Here is a 19,892-nt window from a genome sequence, read left to right on the forward strand (position 1 = left end):
AGGAATGGTCCTGGTATACCAGTAAACTAAACGAAATATGTGAAAAAAACAGCTTTCAGACATTGGACAACAGGAAACACCTGAATTATTTTTATGTTCCTAGTGACATCTATACTTTTAGCATTTCCTCATTTTAGATTTTGAGTCTATGTTGTTAGATTAATTTTTGAAAAAAAGCTATCTCGTCATGTCATTCTCTTGGTGAAAAATTCTGTCCTTTTTAGAAACAGTGTTGTAATAATAATCCAATCATACAGTGATTTTTGAAGCTGTGTCACACAGGAAGCTGTATGATATTTGCTCTAAGCATGCTCCATGTATTCTTACATGTGGTCCTTACATTATGAGGGAGGTACTATTCTTGTTCCCCTTTTAATGGATTGGAAGACTGAGCCACCAAGAGATTAAATAACTTTACCAAAGTCTTAGAAAATAGGATGCTGGGTGCCTGGGTAGCTCAGTGGGTTAAAGCCTCTGCCTTTGGCTCAGGTCATGATCCCAGGGTCCTGGGATTGAACCCCACATCGGGCTCTCTGCTCAGCAGGGAGCCTGCTTCTCCGTCTCTCTCTGCCTGTCTCTCTGCCTACTTGTGATCTCCGTCTGTCAAATAAATAAATAAAATCTAAAAAAAAAAATTAGATGCTGATATAATGCTAAGTGAAGTCAGTCGGTCAGATAAAGACAAATACAAATATCATATGATTTCATCATATGTGGAATTTAGGAAACAAAATACACAAGCAAAGGGGGAAAAAAGAGAGGAGAGAGAGGGGGAGGCAAACCATGAAACACACTCTTAACTAAAGGAACAAACTGATGGTTACCAGAGGAAAGAAGTGGGGCATGGGAAATAGGTGATGGGGAGTAAGGAGGACACTTGTCATGATGAGCACCTGGTGGTGTATAGAATTGTTGAATCACTACACTGCACACCTGAAACTAATACAACAGTATATATTAACTAAACAGAATTAAAATAAAACTTTAAAAAAAGGAAATAAGGGTGTTAAAATTCAAATTCAGGCAATTTGCTATTAGCAATCACTCTTAAAATCATAAAACCCACTTACTCTTCAAGAAGATGCTGATTTTTGCTTTTTTTTTTTTTTGCCTATTTTGAAGTCCCTCATGTATGAATCCCAACATATATTATCTAAGTCATCTTTACTGTTTCTCTACAAGAAAATTCCTTTTCCTCACTTGTAAAATGCAATATTCATCTCATAGAATCATCTAAGGATTAAATGTGGTAATCACATACTTAAGTTATAGTAAATATTCTGTATTAGTTCTCCTGCTCCTCCTCTTTCTTCTTCCTTCCTTTGTTTTGTTCTTTTTCTGCTTCTGTTATTCTTACACTTATTATTATATTTTTCATGTTAAACTGAATAACACTTTAGCTCTTTAATTTTCTTTACCTAAATCCATATAGTCCACTGTATGATTTTTGTGACATGTCCTATGTTCTCCTTTGTTTTTATACTTTTACACATTTTTTCAGAATTAAACTTTACATATTTTATAACTTGCGATCCCTTACAAAAGAATATTTTGCCTTAGATATTGTAGCACAATGCCGTTCGTTGAGTAGATTTATATTGTGTCTACTGGGAAATAGGTGGCATTTTAACTTATGGATTTTGAGGATCCATTGGAATTTTAAGGGTCAGATGTTTTAAATCAAATCCAATGTTATTATTTTTTACTTCACTGTTTAAAGTTGCAGATATAAACAATAGAAGGTCAAATATGATTTCTGAAATAAGCTGACATAAAATATATAAAGTCAAGATGAAATTCCATGAAGAAAATATAAGGTAATTAAGTTAAGAAGATAAAACATTTTGTATAAATACAAGTAAGCCATTTAGCTTCTTGCAAAGACCTAAGAAAAAGTTGTAGGCACCCTGGATTACAAATTAATTATGTCATTGTTATAGTTTCAAAGGAAACAAAGATACCAGGCTAAATAAATTGTAATGAAATATGTGGATACTTTTTTGCTTGGGCTTCCCAGTGTGAAAACTGGAATGATGATTAGTGACCTCCATTAAATTGAAGAAGTCCAGGTAGTTTTCTTAATCAAAATTTAAAGGATTATTTTAACATAGCAATATACTAATAACTAATTTGATAATTAGTTGAAGTGTTTAGATTCATACTATTTGATAAACCACATACATTTTATTAAATGTTAAGTGCCAGTATAAAAATTATAATTTGTGTAATAATAAATAGATAACTACCATATGGTCTTTGCATAGAGGACAGTTCTTTGCCCTTCTGGTTTCTATTCTCTTCTTCTTTCATCTTTCTTTCTTCCAGGCTGTTGTGTACTTAACCTGAGTTCCCATTCCTTGTTTAGTCAAAGTGTATTGTTTATTATATTGAATCACAGCTAATGTGCCCAATGCTTTAAAGTCATAGTCTGTTTTCTGCACATTTTGCGTAGTTTTAATGTATAGACAGTGGGCTATATTTATGTGCTTTGTTTCTAGTTCTTCAGCTTAAATGTACAGAAATACTAGAAAAATAACCAATATTTATAGAGTGCTTTGTAGTTCGAAAGCACTTTCACAGGTGTTGTTTCTTTGATATTTAAAACTACCCCATTTCTCTCTTCTTAAAAAATAATACCAGAGTTTTTGATTTGCTTAAGGTCGTATAGCTTGTAAATGGCAGAGCAAGGAGTCAAATTGCATCTTCCACAATCTGCAAAATCTCTGCTAAATGACTTTCATAGGTGAAATACCAGGAGTTTATAGACTTCCTTGCTTTTGGCAGGAAAGAAAAGATTCTCTCTCACTAAATTTTAAAAAGAAATTCTACCCCATGGCTCAAAATACATAATAGAGTTTTCTTTTATTCCTTGATTAAGATCACCCAACTTCAGAAACGGAGTCCTCCAAGTCATACCCACTCTGTGTTGGAGGGTGAGCTGGTATGTCTAGTACGAGACTGGAATTGAACAACAAGGTTGGCAGTCTGGCAATGAAGTCTGACACAACAGCTAGATTTTAGTTGGACTTATCAGGGAATGGGCCCTTACCCTGAACATCTACGAGTATGATCCAACCTGATTTGTGAGGCAGACCAAACATCTAGGTCATTGACAAAAGCCCAAAGGCCAGAAAAATTGTAACGGGACTCAACAGGTACAATATTGGCCAGAGCTAGTGCAACATCCTAGACTTCTGCCCCTGAGATAAGATTGCCTCTCCATTTTTAGTTCAGCATAGCTGGGGCGACACTGAATTTGTTCAGTTTGCGACACCATCAAATTTTAACTTAGTCAAAACATCAGTGATCCAGACCCAAGAATTTAGGAGAACCTTAGTGAATCGAAAACCCTGTCAAGCCAGTTTTGCTTTCAAAGGCCATGGGTGGGTTAGGGATAACGTTTCCCTCTAAATTATAGGTGCCATTTTTTCATATAAAGCGGCAGTGTTGCTGGGGCCTAGCCTGCTGCATTCTCGATTACACAATTTCCATTTAATAAGAGAGGCTTGTTGGCCCTTTCTACCTTGTTTGTTGAGTGTAAGCTGATCTACTTGAAATTGGGAATATCAAGGTGGAGAGTCACACACCTCCATGGTTCAAGGGCTCAGTCTCAATAAGGGCTCCAATGACAAGCCAAGAGCTCCTTTACGAAAGAGTTTTCCTGGTCACCATGTCAGGGAAGACCTGACCGCAAAACATGATGCCATGGTGTGAAGGCTGCTTTTCACTGTCAAAGGCTCCCATGGCAAACTCATCAGCACCAACAGTATGTAGCTCAAATGGGGTATGAGGGTTGATTGGCTTTAAAGCACTAGTATTGCTTATTGGTGTGGGGGTGGATTTCTGCTGGCACTTACAAGCATTCACATTACCAGTGTGTAAAATATCCATATGACTAATTATAGATTCAGTAGTAGAAGCCATAACAGCGGCACATTGAATTGGCTTGAGGGATTCCACCCACAAGGTCACTCAGTTCTCCTTCCCCACTATGAGCACTGCCTAAAACCCATATGTTAAACTTGCGTACCCCTTCCTTTCATGGAGCCAAGTATGGTGGTGACTTCAGTGACTTTATCCAGCAGAGCCATAAATTTTGTGATCCTCCCCTCCCCAGAGCTCCCCAATATCCTCTTGGAGACCAGAAGCACTGGATCCCACCCCTAAAGAGCTTTCTCTTTAAAGCAGCTGAGGTTGGCATAGCAGGAGAGCAGGAATCAGTGGGGATAGGGGGAAAGACGTGAGGCACGCCAATAAGCAAAGTGCATTTCTGGCTTCAAGAGGTGCTGCACTTGATCACAAGAACTTATCTATGTTTGTTTCACAAGAATTTACCTATATCTCGGGGGTCCGCTTCTCATTCTCCACTGGGTCACTTTGTCAGCCTTGTAAATGATCTGGAGCAGCAGCAGACTCAATTCCAATCAATGCCTAATCAATGGTTTCCCATGAGAGGTTTGTTTTTGTTTTCCCTCAGAAAATGCTTCCTCAGAGGATCAAAGCTCCCTCATGGCATCCAGGAGCCACTACAAAAACAAAACGAAGCAAAACAAATCAACAAAACTTTCAGATCTTTTACTGTCATCTTCAAGTGGGTCTGAGATGGGCATAATAGCCTGTGAGAGGGGCTGAGCTATAAGACAGCCCCATTATTTCCATTCTTTCTGAATGGGCACTATATGCTCTTCCCCTTTTCTCTGAAAGGAAGTAGCCAAACTTTTAAAGGTTCACCTGGTTTCTGCCCAAAGCTCCTGTGAATTCCCCTCCTTTCGTGTTGGTATAGGTTACCATCTCTAGAACTGCTGTCTGAAACAAAGTAGAAATCTGTCCTCCTAGGACTAATCTTTGCACTAGTTGTTACAGTGGGTGGACCTGATGCTGCTCACCATATTGGTGAGTAAGTCCCTCCTCCACCCTTTCTCTCCCTCCTTCCCCATTTGTCCTTACCTAGAGAATTAACCATCGCTGCACACTGTTCAGACAGCTGTCTTTGAACCTATTTTCCAGTGGCCAGCATGCAACTGTGCCCCAATTTCTTTTCGTTAACAGACCATAAAGTTGAGGACCATTTATTTTCTGGCTGACCAAAGTTTGATTGGCATGTTCATTATCAATTCTCAAAGATTTCCTTTAAATTCTGTCAACCTGCATGGCTCTCATTTTTACTCTACCTGAAATCTTTGTCTCTCCCTCTCTATCCCAGCTTCATTGCTGAAACATCTTCCAAGAACTGTGAAGGGTTTGAGATTTTACCTAACTTGCAAGGTAATAAGTTAGCCTGCCATGAACCATAGACAAAGATTCATGGATGCTGGGAGAAGACACAATACTCCCAATCAGAGATAAAGGACTTTATTTCTCATAACAGTACCAAGAGTCAGAGTACATGAAATTTTGCATACATTACATGAATCTCAATTCTTCCAGGGAGACATGCAGAGGGCAAGATGACCACTGCAAACAATATATTTCAAGAGAGGAATCCTAAGCTTAAGGAACTTGAATCTTCTATAGTGGGAAGTAAGTATGTTTGCCCTTTGCTTATATAGGAATCCTTGTCTTGCTAAGTTTTAGCAGCAAGCAAGCCTACTCTTTGCTTCAGAGTGAGAAACTACACCTTCCAAGTCTGATCATTATGAAATATCTTTGAAAACAAAGTCCAGAACAAAGGCAATTAATACCTCACTTACGAGACACGCAGATATACAAGAGATCCACGGAAAACTGTTTCCTAACAATAATAATAATGTGAAATTGTCACTAAACACAATTCATAATTTTGACAAAAATTGTCATAGACTCATTTAGGGAATTAAGAATATCTTTCCTAATAAACAAATACTTCCCATGTAAGTTTCATGCTGTTATCTATGCAATGAAAATGAATGAATGTCTCTTTAATGTATTTTATTGAAGTTCACATACTTGTTTATATTCCCCAAATTAGCTAGTAACATTATGGCTTTGTGTTCTGAGAAACAGTGCTAAAATGTTTGTTGAACAAGAAAGGATAAAAACAAGTCACGGGGGATTGCCTGTGAGCTGGACAGTGTCAAGAAAAGCTGGTGAGTTCCTGCTTGGTGTACCTTGGTGATATCGAAAGAAGGAGGCAGTTACTGATGCTCAGAGGGCCTTAAATCCTCACCTGAAATAGATTAATGTATATTTACCATGTAATAGCATGCTTTAGATAAGAGAGCTAACAAGTATTGTATTTGGTAACATCTGCTTTTATTTTATTGTAGTAGTGACAATAGGATCCGTATGGAGTGAAGAGAGTTGTATCACAAAATTACATATTAAAACTCTGTTTTGGAGGGATGGAGAAGTACTTTTCCCCTCAAAGGTGGCACTTTATGGTAATTTACTTCTTGCTAGCTAAAAACTACGATTTTTTACACAATTTGGATCATAAATTCTGATTTAACGTAGTGATTTCATTACCAACAAATGTTTGTGAATTTGTAATTATTTTTACAATGGTGCTCAGCATATAAGCACATAATGAAGCAAATATTTTTTAAATACAATGAAAAGGAATAATGATTTCTTGATAACAAAACTCACAATGTGGTTACATTTACCAAACACAAAAAGATTTGAGATTTTTAAAGCCATGTTCGGGATAAGAGAAATACAATAGATGGAAACAGTCATACTCTTCAGGGGTGATTTTCATTGAAGTTATCTATTAACAGAGACAAAGTATTCAAATTTTGGTTCACTTCTGTCTTCTCCAACCTGAAGAACCATTTCAATATAGAAGTGAGAGAGAGAGGAAATCCATGATGTTTGAACAATTAGCAAAAAGCAATCTTTTTACATAAGCTCACGAGTTCTATATCCTCAAATCTTTGGGTCTATAGTTTCCAAATGTAACAAAAAAAATGATTTAATGGAAAAAATAATGAAGTAAGAGTTAAGAGAGCAGCTGGTCTAACCTTGAGTAATTTCACTTGAATTATCTGGAATTAATTTTCTGGGTTATCAAATGAGGTGATTAGAAATACACTTGTCTTCTTAAGCCTTCTTTTGGATTAAGAAATGTGTGGGCAAGTTAGATTGATGAATATATCTACCTTCTTACTAACCAATTGTGCTTCCTGTCTATAAATAATACTGAAATTTTTAGGAAATGTAATAATAATGAGTCCACAGTCATGACACTGACCAAAGACATTACCCAAGACACCTTAGCATTTTGACTGGAGAATCACTGGAAAAGAATACCCTGCCTTCTAATGTGAGTCCTCCTGAGACATGGACATGTCAACAAGGTGACAACATGGTGACAACAAGGGGTCCAACTGACCAACGGGCTCTCACAAGATTCTAAGGGGAAATTGACATTAGTTGACCATTTTTAGTTTTTATAGGGCCATATACTAATACAAATTCCCTATGAACTAGCTTATTTTGGCCCAGTTCAGCAGACAGAGATCTTTAACACATAACAGGAAGTAAATGGAGGGGCCGGGTGTCTTCACCATTTATATGACATCAAATCTTGTTTCCTATGCACTAAGTCACACTATTACTAAATAAATAATTAAATGACATAACATTGCTCTTCCTGGATGTCTCTTACCTATCTGAATAGCTTTCACAGCCAGCTCCTTGAGGATAAAGATTAAGGCTTATTCATTACGGTACTTAGAGCCTAGCACAAAATTTGCACACACTAAGTGCTTATTAAATAACTGTTGCATGGAACTAAGACCATGTCAAAAGTTTATGGAATGTAATAGTATTTTTCTCTTCAATGTAAAATATTTTTATTTAGATGAACACTTGCACTTCTCACTAGTTTCCTACTTGATATAAAAATCCAGAGTATTGAGATGTTTCAACATGTAATAAGTATGGGAGGATAATTTGAGAAAATAGGAAAACTAGATGAATTCCTGAGTATCAGCATAAATATTTTCATGGACTATTTAGGAATTAATTGCTTAAGCTATTCTCATTTGCCTGTTTAATTAAAAATAAAAATGACTCAGGGCGACTAGTTGGCTTAGTCGTTAGAGCACGCAAGTCTTGATCTTAGGGTTGTGAGTTTGAGCCCCACATTGGGTGCAGAGATTTCTTAAAAATATAAAAATATTTTAAAAAAACTGTTAAAAACTCAATAAAATAAAAATAAGTATATTACAATACATGCTATAGTAAAAGCTTTAAAAAAAAGAAAGGGTGTCATAATGGTGTAGATGAAACACTTGAAAACTTGAAAAGAAAAAGGAAAATGAAATGGAAAGCAAAACATGATTGACTAAAGAAAAATTATTATATATGAAAGATAAAGGAGATCCATCATGTACATATTAGGGAACAAATATGTACATAGGGAACAAAACAAATGAAACAAAAATATTCAATGATATGACAGAAGGAAATTCGCTGAAATAATGATATCTCTGAATTTTACCAGATTAAGCAGGAGCAACACCTTCTGGGGAAACTGACAAAAAAAAAGTGAAGAGGCTTCCAATATCAAAACTAAATAAAATTACATATTTTTGAGCTATAATAGATATATAAAGAACTATACATATTTAATGTGTACAATTTGATGAACTTGGACATATGGAAACACCTCCAATACCCTTTATCACTATCAAGATAACAGACATACCCAGTATCTCCCAGACTTTCCTTGTATCTCTTTGTACATAACTCACTCCTAAGTTTTCACATAAATCATTGTCTTTTCCATTAGAATGAGATTATGATAAGGATATTCTCTAATTTTTTCACTAGTTGTATTCTAAAATATAGTTAATTTGGGGTTGCTGTCCATGAATTCATTACCATGCAAGTCACACACCTCTACTGCATTTTGTTTTAACTCATCTCTATCAGATTGAATCTGCCTCCTGATTAAACTATTGGCTGGTTTGCTAATTTTGCTACATGAAGTGAATACGGGTTTTTTTTGTAAAAAGGGGGTTGAAGCATGACTACCCCCCTACTTGCTATGTGACATTAGGCAAATTACATATCTTCTCTCATACCATTAAAAGTTGCAGATCTGTGGCAAGGGAGATTTGTGTTCTTGGTGATCAATTGAACTAAAAATGGTTTTGCCATCACCTTTTTAATTTCTGCTCTTAGAATTCTATCAAGTTAGCCAATTGATAATTCAGCTTTAATGTGGCACACTGTAGGCAGGCTCATGGTAGCTCCTGAGAAAGAAATGCAGCCCATTGTATCTTCACAGGAACTGCAGCTGATTTAAGTCATGGGATCTCAGGAACTGCAGCTGATTTAAGTCATGGGATCTCCATTTCTGTCAAGACCTCCACTCCTCTTTTTTTTTTTTTCTTTAGATTTTATTTATGTATTTGACAGAGATTACAAGTAGGCAGAGAGGCAGGCAGAGGGGGGGGGGGAACAGGCTCCCTGCCAAGCAGAGAGCCCCATGCAGGGCTTGATCCCAGGACCCTGGGATCATGAACTGAGCCAAAGGCAGAGGCTTTAACCCACTGAGCCACCCAGGCGCCCTGAGACCTCCACTCCTCTTGCCATTACCTAGACTCTTTGCAACTCCTTCGATATTTTCTCCATCATTTCTCTTTTGTTTTTTTTTGCTTTCTCTTTGTCTCTCTCTCACATAATTCTCGGGTTTTGAACAAGTATTTGTTCTGTGTGTTGCCTTACACCTGGTACGAGGTACACCAATTTCTAAGCTTTAAGCATAATCCTTTTTCATACATTGTACTTGGCTACTTTCAGTTGCTAGATCACAGGTCACTTTTACAGAGCCAGGAACATTTGTTAGTTTCTTCTTCTTCCTGTTTACTTTCTCTCTTCCTTTAGCACCTCCTCCCTCTCTTCTAATCTTCCTTCCTCTCATGCCTGTTCTCCTGTAATTTTGATTGTACTTCTTTCCTTAGGTTTAAGGAAGTCTAAAGTTTGATCTCCAGATAAGTGAAATGAAGATCTTGTTAATATCATATATATATGATATTATATAAGGTAAGTTTTTATACTTACCTTATATACTTTATATATAAGGTAATATACCATATATATATATATATAACCTTATATACTTTATATAATACACACATTATATATAATTTAGAGATATAATTAAAAAAAGCTTTAAGTTATTGTACCTATTTGTACCCTAATATGCCATATAAAATATAAGATTCCCAGTCAAATCTGATTTTCAGATAAGCAACAGTTAATTCTTTAGTGTATATCCCAATAATTGCATGGGAAATAATTATACTAAAAATAATTTGTCCTTTACCTGAAATTCAAATTTATCCATGAGTCCTGTATATTTATACACTGAATATGGCAATCTTAACTAAAGTATATTTTACAGGTCTAATAGATTTTTTTTTTTTAAATCAAGCAGCGTTAAAAATCATTTTATATTTTTTTGAATGATTTATTTATGTATTTTAGAGAGAGAGCCTGTGCATGCAGGAGCAGGGGGAGGGGCCGAGGGGGGAAGAAGAGAAGGAAAGAAGCAGACTCCCTGCTGAGTGAGGAGCCCAAGTATGATGCAAGGCTCTATCTCATGAGGCTGAGATCATGACCTGAGCTGAAATCAAGAGTTACAGGCTTAACTCACTGAGCCACCTAGGCACCCCAAAAACCACTTTATAATTTTGAACATTACAACATCTCCACCAAGAAGATGTGGACAACATTCACATTAAGAAGTTCAGAAATTGTCAAATTTAATTGATAAAACTCTTTATTGATGTATATTATACTTGTTATCATAAAACTACCTATTTTTACTCTTATGATAATTCAGTATTGTATTTTATTTAGTATAACTTATCTTTAATTCATTTTATTGGGATTAAAACCACAAATATTTGTTTAAAATAGGTAGTCACTTTATACTAAATCAATAACCTATTTATTCTAAACCACTTGGAAATTTTATTAATTTCCTTGAGCAACTGATAGTACAGAAGAAAAATCAAATACAAGAAGTTTGCAACTCAGCAGATGCCGAAGCTTAAATGATTTAATGGGGATGGTTATAAAACATGATTTTTTTCTTCTTCTTTCATAAAAGTAGTAGTCCTTAGGGTAGAACAATTTCACATAGACATCAACATGAAAAGCTATTTTTACACAGAAGTTATCTTTTTAAGTTATATAATTCATGAAGAAAAGTGATTATCATGTGCTGCTACACCTACTCCGAGAAAAAAAAAAAAAGCATTTGCCCGGAATAAAAGCTTTCCTCCCCTTTCACATATACGCTATGATGACCCCTAGTGGTAAAGTCAGGCAAATGTGCCACGCTGAAGCAGACACAGCCAGATAAGATAGACATGCGTAGCATAGCTTTTAATCAAGAAGATTCATGTGGGTATAAAAACTTACCTTACTATTACATCAGTCCATGTCTTCCTTTGAATTTTATTCAGAGTGAGCTAGAAAATACTTTCATTTCCTTAGTACACTCAGAATATGAATCTTAACTAAAGTAATGAAAAAAAAATCAGGTTAAATTGTATTTATACCTAGCTCAATATTTTAAATTCCGACTTCTTTTTTTTTAAGATCTTATTTATGTATTTGACAGAGATCACAAGTATGCAGAGAGGCAGGCAGAGAGAGTTGGGAGTGGGGAGGAAGCAGGCTCCTTGCTGAGCAGAGAGCCCAGTGTAGGGCTCAATCCTAGGACTCTGGGATCATGACTTGAGCCAAAGGCAGAGGCTTTAACCCACTGAGCCACCCAGGTGCCCCTAAATTCTGACTTCTTGCAATACAGATACTGGTTATGGCTTTTGAGTTAACGCCAATTTATATGTTCACAGTGTTTGAGAAATTTGGGATACTTCAGAAATCCTCTGATTTCAAATTCTTCATTTCTCATAGAGACTATATGGAGCAAAGAATGGCTGGGAGGCTTAAATTCAGTCAGCTATTTACTGACAGAGCTAGAACTAAGAAGTAGACTCCAGACTACTGTCTCTGTAATTCTCATACCTGGCAGTGACTTCTTACAAAAAGGTCACAATATTTACTGTAATAGGAAAAAAAAAGCAGAAATGTGTGGTTCTGTATAGGGGTCTAATAGTCATTAAAGTAAGCCTATGATATCGTTCCTGAAGGAAGGTATTAATCTTATTCTTTACACAATATATTCATACCCCAAGAGGAAAGAAATAAAGTCCTGCTTTTTGATTAATGTTAAGGTACAGCTAAGTACATATATCAATGACAAATAAAAGTTGGAAAGTTTTAAAAATTGAATTTAATAATCTTAAGCCATTATGTTATAATAACAAAGGATCAAGAAATATAACCATATAGAACTCTGAAAATATAGATTTCATTTGCATAGAGAATTTTACATTCAATTTTAGTATGGAATTTTAGTAAGAGCTCATAAATATTTAAATGATTATGATGTAATAAAGGTGTTTTTCAAATTTAAAATCTTGGGGACATGGTAGAGAGGATTCAAATCCCAGAAAGAAAAATGAACTAGCTAATCTTTACAGAGTTAAACCTTGAGTTAAATATTTTATGGCAACTATATGTATGTATTATTTTGTTTAAAACAATTGTAGCCTCATGAGGAGATTTTTAGATATATTTTTCTGCTTCTGGTCAGAATCCTAAATCAAGAGTTTTCATGTTTTAAATGTTCATTTTTATTTTTATTTACTTTTTAAATATTTATTTATTTATTTTAGAGAAGGGGTGTTCCTGCATGCCTGCAAGTGGGGGAGGGAAAGAACAGAAGGAGAGGAAGAGGGAGAGGTGAGGGAGAGAAGTAGACTCTCCACTGAGCTGGAGCCCAGTGTGGGACTCCATCTCATGACCCTGAGGTGATGACCTGAGCTGAAACCAACAAGCTGAGCCACCCAGGCTCCCCTAATTTCATTTTTTTTCAAGATTTTATTTATTTATCAGCGAGAGAAAGAGAGCAAGCTCACAAGCTGGGGCAGGGGCAGGCAGAAGGAGAAGCAGGCTCCCTGCTGAGCAAGGAGCCTGACACGGGACTTGATCCCAGAACCCTGGGATCATGACCTGAGCCTAAGGCAGATTCTTAACCAACTGAGCCACCCAGGTGTCCCTCCCCTAATTTCATTTTTAAATGAAGGTAGTTGAATGGCTTTGCTGATAGCATATTTTATGTGTGTGTGTGTGTGTGTATAAATTCAAAAATTATTTGCTATATAATTTTGATATGGACAAATTATGGACAAGTTGATCAAAATCCCAAAGACCATATGCACTTGGAAACTCCACTGAATATTTTGCTTTGTAAAGTAGTCAAACTCCCATCTTTGGATGTCTTCAAGAAGTAGTTGAATGACTACTCATTAGGAATATTTAAAATAAATGTTTTCATTGGGTGAGAGCATGAAATGAGGCATCTACTCCTTTCCATTCAATGAAGTGTTTCTGTAGTTTTTAGATTAACAATTGAGTCCTCATAGTCCTACGAGGTTTGGCTTTAATCCAACTTAAATGAAACCTTAAAATTAAGCAAGATTTCATATAAATTATATCCAGCTAACTTCATTACCTTATTTTCCAAGGTAAAATGAACATCTGAATAAGATTCTTTAAAGGTAGAAAAATAAAAGTTATCTTAAGAATGACTACACTAAATAGATAAAGAAGATGTGGTCCATATACACAATGGAATATTACTCCGCCATCAGAAAGGATGAATACCCGACTTTACATCAACATGGATGGGACTGGAGGAGATTATGCTGAGTGAAATAAGTCAAGCAGAGAAAGTCAATTATCATATGGTTTCACTTACTTGTGGAACATAAGGAATAACATGGAGGACGTTGGGAGAAGGAAAGGACAAGTGAATTGGGGGAAATCAGAGGGAGAGACAAACCATGAGAGTCTGTGGAGTCCAAAAAACAAACTGAGGGGAGGGGGGTGGGAGATGGATGAGCCTGGTGGAGGGTATTAAGGAGGGCACTTATTGCATGGAGCCCTGGGTGTTTTACATAAACAAAGAATCTTGGAACACTGCATCAAAAACTAATGATGTATTTTATGGTAACTAACATGACACAATAAAAAAAAAAGAATGACTACACTAAGAATTTCTTAAAAGTAAAAGTAATTAAAAATGGGTAAATGCAGATGTACCTTTGATAAGGATAAATTAAAATTCCAAAAAAGAGTTAATCATGTTCCAGAATTATTTTATAGTAACCCTTTTTTTACAAGATTGATTTTATTTATTTATTTATTTATTTATTTACTTATTTGACAGAGAGAGAGAGAGCAAGCGCGCGCCTGTGAGCAGAGGCAGGGAGAGGGGGAGAGGAAGAAGCAGGCTCCCCTCTGAGCAGGGAGTCTGATGCAGTGCAGAGCATGATGAGGGGCTTGACACCAGTGTCCTGGGCCGAAGGCAGACGCTTAACTGACTGAGCCACCCAGATGTTCCTTTTTTTTTTTTTAAAGATTTTATTTATTTATTTGTCATAGAGAGACAAGCGAGAGTGAGCACAGGCAGACAGAGTGGCAGGCAGAGGCAGAGGGAGAAGCAGGCTTGCCGCCAAGCAAGGAGCCCGATGTGGGACTCGATCCCAGGACGCTGGGATCATGACCTGAGCCGAAGGCAGCTGCCCAACCAACTGAGCCACCCAGGCGTCCCCAGATGTTCCTTTTATAGTAAGTCTTAAATTGCATCTCTGGGTAGTATATTTAGTTGTCCTATGGAAACTATAAGAGTCTAAGCCAAGGCATACATTATTTTCCTGATTCCTTAGGTTAATACGATGATAATTTTACTTAGAAATACATGGTGACAATTGATATAGAAGAAAATCCTGGGTGTAAACAATTTATATAATTTTTCTCTTTCATTTTTAAGACTTCCTTTTGGATGAGTAAGTTTTAGTCTTATAAAGAAGAGTCACATATTTCACCAAAAAACTAAATAATTACTAAATGTGATTATCACATTATGATTTGACACTGACTTAAACTCTTATATAAAAACAAGACTGCTTACATTTTGATATATACTCACAAATTCTGTAAGTCTTAGCTCATTTGAAATGACTGTAGCTATTTTTTCAAAGGAAAAATAAATTCTTATAAGCCTTCACATTTCCAGATATTGATTACTTTATAATTTGCAGTGAATGAGTCACTTATTTTTGGTCTTGCCTAGAAACACTATTCCAACAAAAATGGAATCAGATATCTTAACGATATTACTAAAACAATGATAACATCTAACATGTATAATAGGGAAAATGAATCTCTTGGAGGCAAGGATTTTATAAATGTGTATGAACAGGAACTCCCTATTAGACTATCAGACCATTAGAATGCTCTACTCTTCAATGAAGAGGGAAACAGTCAGATAGTAAAAGTTACAGTAGACAACCAAGTTCATTATCATACTAAGTTTGTTACTAATAAGCAACAGATGAATGATTCTGCCTATTCGAGAATTAAGGGAGTGAGGTTAAATCATTTCAAAATCATGAAACATACAATGGAAGCACTAGATACATAGAACTAAGATTATTCAACATCTTTTTCATCTTTCTATTACTGTCTTTCCTCTAATTATAACTACAGTGATATAGGTTAATTCACTTTTATTTTTGTTCTTATATGTAGAAAAGGACATTTCAACTTAGATGTTTAGTTTCTCATTACTGTGGGAAATGAGCTCATAAAAGATTTTCTGAACTCCGTAAGTTTAAATTCCAATTCAATCCCTTTAATTTAATGTAAAATATTCGCTTCTATATCATACATTTTTATTGTGATCTTACAGCTTTTATGGGTGCCAATCTAATTTCCATTCTGTTTTCCATTTTCTTTGCCCATGAACTAATGAAAAGTACATTTAATATACCACTCAATAGTTCAAAAGGGGCTAATTATATTTTGATAACAATGTTAAAGACTGCCATTCTATAGCTCCTTTTCTTTTGCTAAGAAATGAAAACCTTTATCATTTCTATTAATACCAATCAAACACACAGCACTTGTTACTCTCTAATATAACCTATTAGAAATGTTCTCATAGTGTCTTCACTCTTAACATTTCTTACTTGTTTTAACTTCCTTTGTTAACAACAGTCCCAATGAACCTTTGCTGCTTGCTTTCCGCATGTATAGCATGACATAGTCACATGCTGTAAGAATTCCTTATGCAGTTTAGCAGTTCAAAATTTATAGAAAGGGTCTACACATAATACTTCATTTAATCTTCACAACTGCCCAGAGAGTATGACATCCCATTTTATAGATGAAGAAAATGAAATTTAGAAATATGATTTCCCCACAGCTATGCAGTGTCTAAAGGTATCCTTAATTCCTTTTCTCCATTTTTAAAAAATATTTATTTATTTATTAGAGAGAGAGCACAAGCATGAGCGTGGGTAGGAGGAGGGACAGAGAGAGAGAGAAAATCTCAAGCAGACTGTGCTGAGTGAGGAGCCAGACATGGGGCTCGATCCCAGGATTCTGAGACAGAACCAAGAGTTGGGTGCTTAACTGACTGAGTCACCAGGGCACCTCTCCTCCTCTCCAGCCACCTACAGAATAATATGTCCTTTCTTATCAGCTCTGTCACCCCATTCTAAATCATGACAAGTCTGATAATCCATAGAGCACTATACAATTTTAGTCTACCACAATTATTTATATGGCCTGGATGAAACAGCAATGAAATTATGTCTTAACGTGGGATGTTTGTTCCTGGTGTTTTCCTGCATGTCCAACATAGTTTACAATGAATCTTTTTTCTTTTAGAGAAGCAATCCAGCTATAAATCAGAATATATCTGTCGTTACCTTTGCCAACGAGTCACAGGACTTACTTAACTTCCATCTTTTTATTGAGCCTCTATCTCTTCTTCTTCTTCTTCTTCTTCTTCCTCTTTTAAGATTTTATTTACTTATTTGAGAGGGAGAGAGAGAGAGAATGAGAGGAGAGAGGTCAGCAGAAGAAAGACTGCCTGCTGAGCAGGGAGCCGGATGTGGGCCTCGATTCCAGGACTCCAGGATCATCATGACCTGTGCCAAAGGCAGTCGCTTAACCAACTGAGCCACCCAGGCGCCCTCTATCACCTCTTCTGAATGACAAGGAATTTAAAGGAGAGAACTTTAAAAATTTCTTTCCAACTTATCCATGCTACGTCTATGCTGAACATGATATGTAAGAAGAGTAGAAGGGGAATGCTTCAATGGACTGGCATGAAGAAAAATGGGAGACAAAAAGAAGAACAAATGTACGTACAACATATTGGATGCTACTGCAGTGGTTAGTAATGACACGGCAGAGTGTGACTTTGTAAGGGACAGTTATTAACTATGAGTGCAAGTGAAGGAATGAATCACAGGTGTATTGGACAGGAAGACATGACAGCTACCAGCGACTGATTCAACACAGAGCATAAATTATTATTAGTCAGAAGTGTTCAAGGCTTAGTGAGAACATGGGTCCAGATGAACAAGTGGGCCCAGACTGAAACGTGGGAACTAAGGCATACCCCATCTCAGGAAAAGGTGATAAAGTGGGTTGGGGACATACTGAGTTTTAGGCGAAAGCGATAACGTGAATTCAAGACCATAGGATTGAGCTTAGGGCTAGAAATGTGAAAATCACTAGGGTAGAAGTAACAGATAAAACTTAATAGCGAAGAATCTCTCTGAGGAAAATGGTAGAGCAAGACAACAGAGTTAGACTCTGAGCTTCCAATCCTGTGTGTGTTACAGTACACCAAGGTCACTGGGGAGAACATAATAGTTGTAGTGCTGGAGGAATGGCCTCACAGGGTGATGGACCCAACGATAGCCACAGACAAGACTTCCCGACCACCTTAGCTTAATGGTAGCAAAGGCTGTATGCCCAGTTTGTTTTTGTTTCCTTCTCTCGTCTGGTGAATTCCTCATACTTCCCAGCCATCTTGGACCTCCAAACTTCAGGTACTACCTGATGAAGAAATGGGGAGGCCCTGGAGGCCATTTCCACTCACTCACCTAGACCCAAATTTTATCTCTTTTATGTTTTGCAGTGCTAGCTACTTATTTATGTCGATGGTAAATCAAGTGAAAACTTTAAAATCCAAGACTTCATTCTTATCTGTCTGAGACCCTAACCAAACTGAGGTGGTCTGTCTTAACTCTTCACATTTACCTTTTTTACATTCTCAGTCACTTGGTATTTTACAGTGGCTAATGAATGTTCAGTGGAGGAAAGAGTGAACCAATGAGCAGAAAACCAAATATTTGAGATACACATAGTTAAAGGAGAGCATAAGTTGATGAAGGAAGCAGGGAAAAAAAAAAAAAAAACATATTATCTTCCAGGGCAGTGATAATAGCTAGCAACTTATCAGCTTTACCCTGAGTATGAATCACAGGGAGATCTTGGGGTGCAGCAGAGACCCAGCCTTTCCAACAAGCTCTCAGAGCTTGAGGTTCCACCAGGGAGCACACTTTAAATGATAAGGCTGTAGGGGACTGTTCTACATATGCATGCCCCTGCTAATAACAGATGTATGTGAGAATGCCTGTAGCTCAGCCCTAATTCATATTCTGTGAATTAAAATAAAACAAAACACTGTAGTTTCAATGGATGCAAATGGAGAAGAAAGCCCATAAATTCAAATGATAGAGGAATAAACAAGTTTATGTAACTTCCAAGCTAGAGAACTCATTTCTAAGGCTCTAGTTCATTAAGAAATTGGGTTCCATGATGGTTATATTACTCACCTCTAATGTTATTTTAGGTAGCTGTAATCATTCACATGTCTCAGCATGCCACTCAACTGCTCACTTATAAGTACCTGTCATTTGCCTCTTGGGAGTCATACATATCATTTACTTTTTCAGACCCCTTCTCTCCTAAGTAATTTTTATTGAATTGCTATTAACCTTTGCCAGGGTCAATTGTTATTTTCCTTTGGCTTTCTTATTCATTTTCTTTTAATCTCGTTTGGATTCTCTGTTCTCCATTCACACGTAATTCTGAGATTGTTCATTAGTTTTGTGAAATTGTGAGAAGAAAGGAAGTATGTGACAGGAAGCACACACAGCAAGGGCCAAGAGTTGTGAGGACAGATTTAATTAACACTCTAAAGGGGAGAATGATATTCTACATTTTAACTTGCTGAGGATAGAAAAACAAGACCTTCTCTAAGAAGAGCACCAACTAAGAAGCTATCACTACTAAGATATGAAAGTAGGAACTTCTTCATGATTTTGACTCTTAAAAGAGAAGCCTACCTTACAGATGAGAGATGGAATAACAAACTTACCTGACAAGGAAAGTGATTACATTTCCACAGGTACCCAGATGAGTCCATATGGGGAACTGTTTTGTCAGGCTTATTTTACTAGCACAGATATAAGGTCCAAAAAACAGTAGATATTAAATGCTTAATAGAACATTGAAGTAAAAAATATAAGCACTTCTAAAAGGTGACTGTTTCCACAGAGTTGGCAAACATACAACAAATGCAATGAAAATTCAATTACCTCCTCCTAAAAATTCTTTTAGACTAAAAAGTCTAAAGCCTGAAGTGGCACACAGGACTTTTCCTGATATGATCTCTGCAACATCTGACCTTAACCTTACTTTACACACCCCCTTGGTGTCCAGGCCTGACAAACCATTTGTAGTTCTTCAGATACTTGTAATGTTTACTCCTCCATGGCACACATGTCTGAAATATCCTTCCTTTTCTTATCTGACTGGTCAATTTCTACAATTTCTTCAAGATACCCTTTGAAAACCAGTACTTTCATGGTGCTTTCTCCAAGGACCTCAAGAAAAATCAAATACCTTCTTTCACCCTGTTCTGTAGCATCTCATATATGTAATTACCTGAGTCCTTACAACAGTGCCATAATTATTACACGTTGGTCTCAGTATTTTTTTTTATTTATTTTATT

At 36.4% G+C, this 19,892-nt stretch overlaps 1 long non-coding RNA gene across 1 annotated transcript in view; it reads right to left on the reverse strand.

Moving 5' to 3' along the window:
• Positions 1-19,209: 19,209 nt before the first annotated feature.
• LOC125098600 (uncharacterized) overlaps positions 19,210-19,892 on the reverse strand; it is a 3,156-nt gene continuing 2,473 nt past the window's right edge. The window contains exon 3 of the long non-coding RNA XR_007126894.1: positions 19,210-19,333. This is a non-coding gene — a long non-coding RNA (uncharacterized LOC125098600). The remainder of the gene's footprint in view (positions 19,334-19,892) is intronic.

This window comes from Lutra lutra, chromosome 4 (assembly GCF_902655055.1).
Source record: "Lutra lutra chromosome 4, mLutLut1.2, whole genome shotgun sequence".
Classification (NCBI taxonomy): Eukaryota; Metazoa; Chordata; class Mammalia; order Carnivora; family Mustelidae; genus Lutra; species Lutra lutra.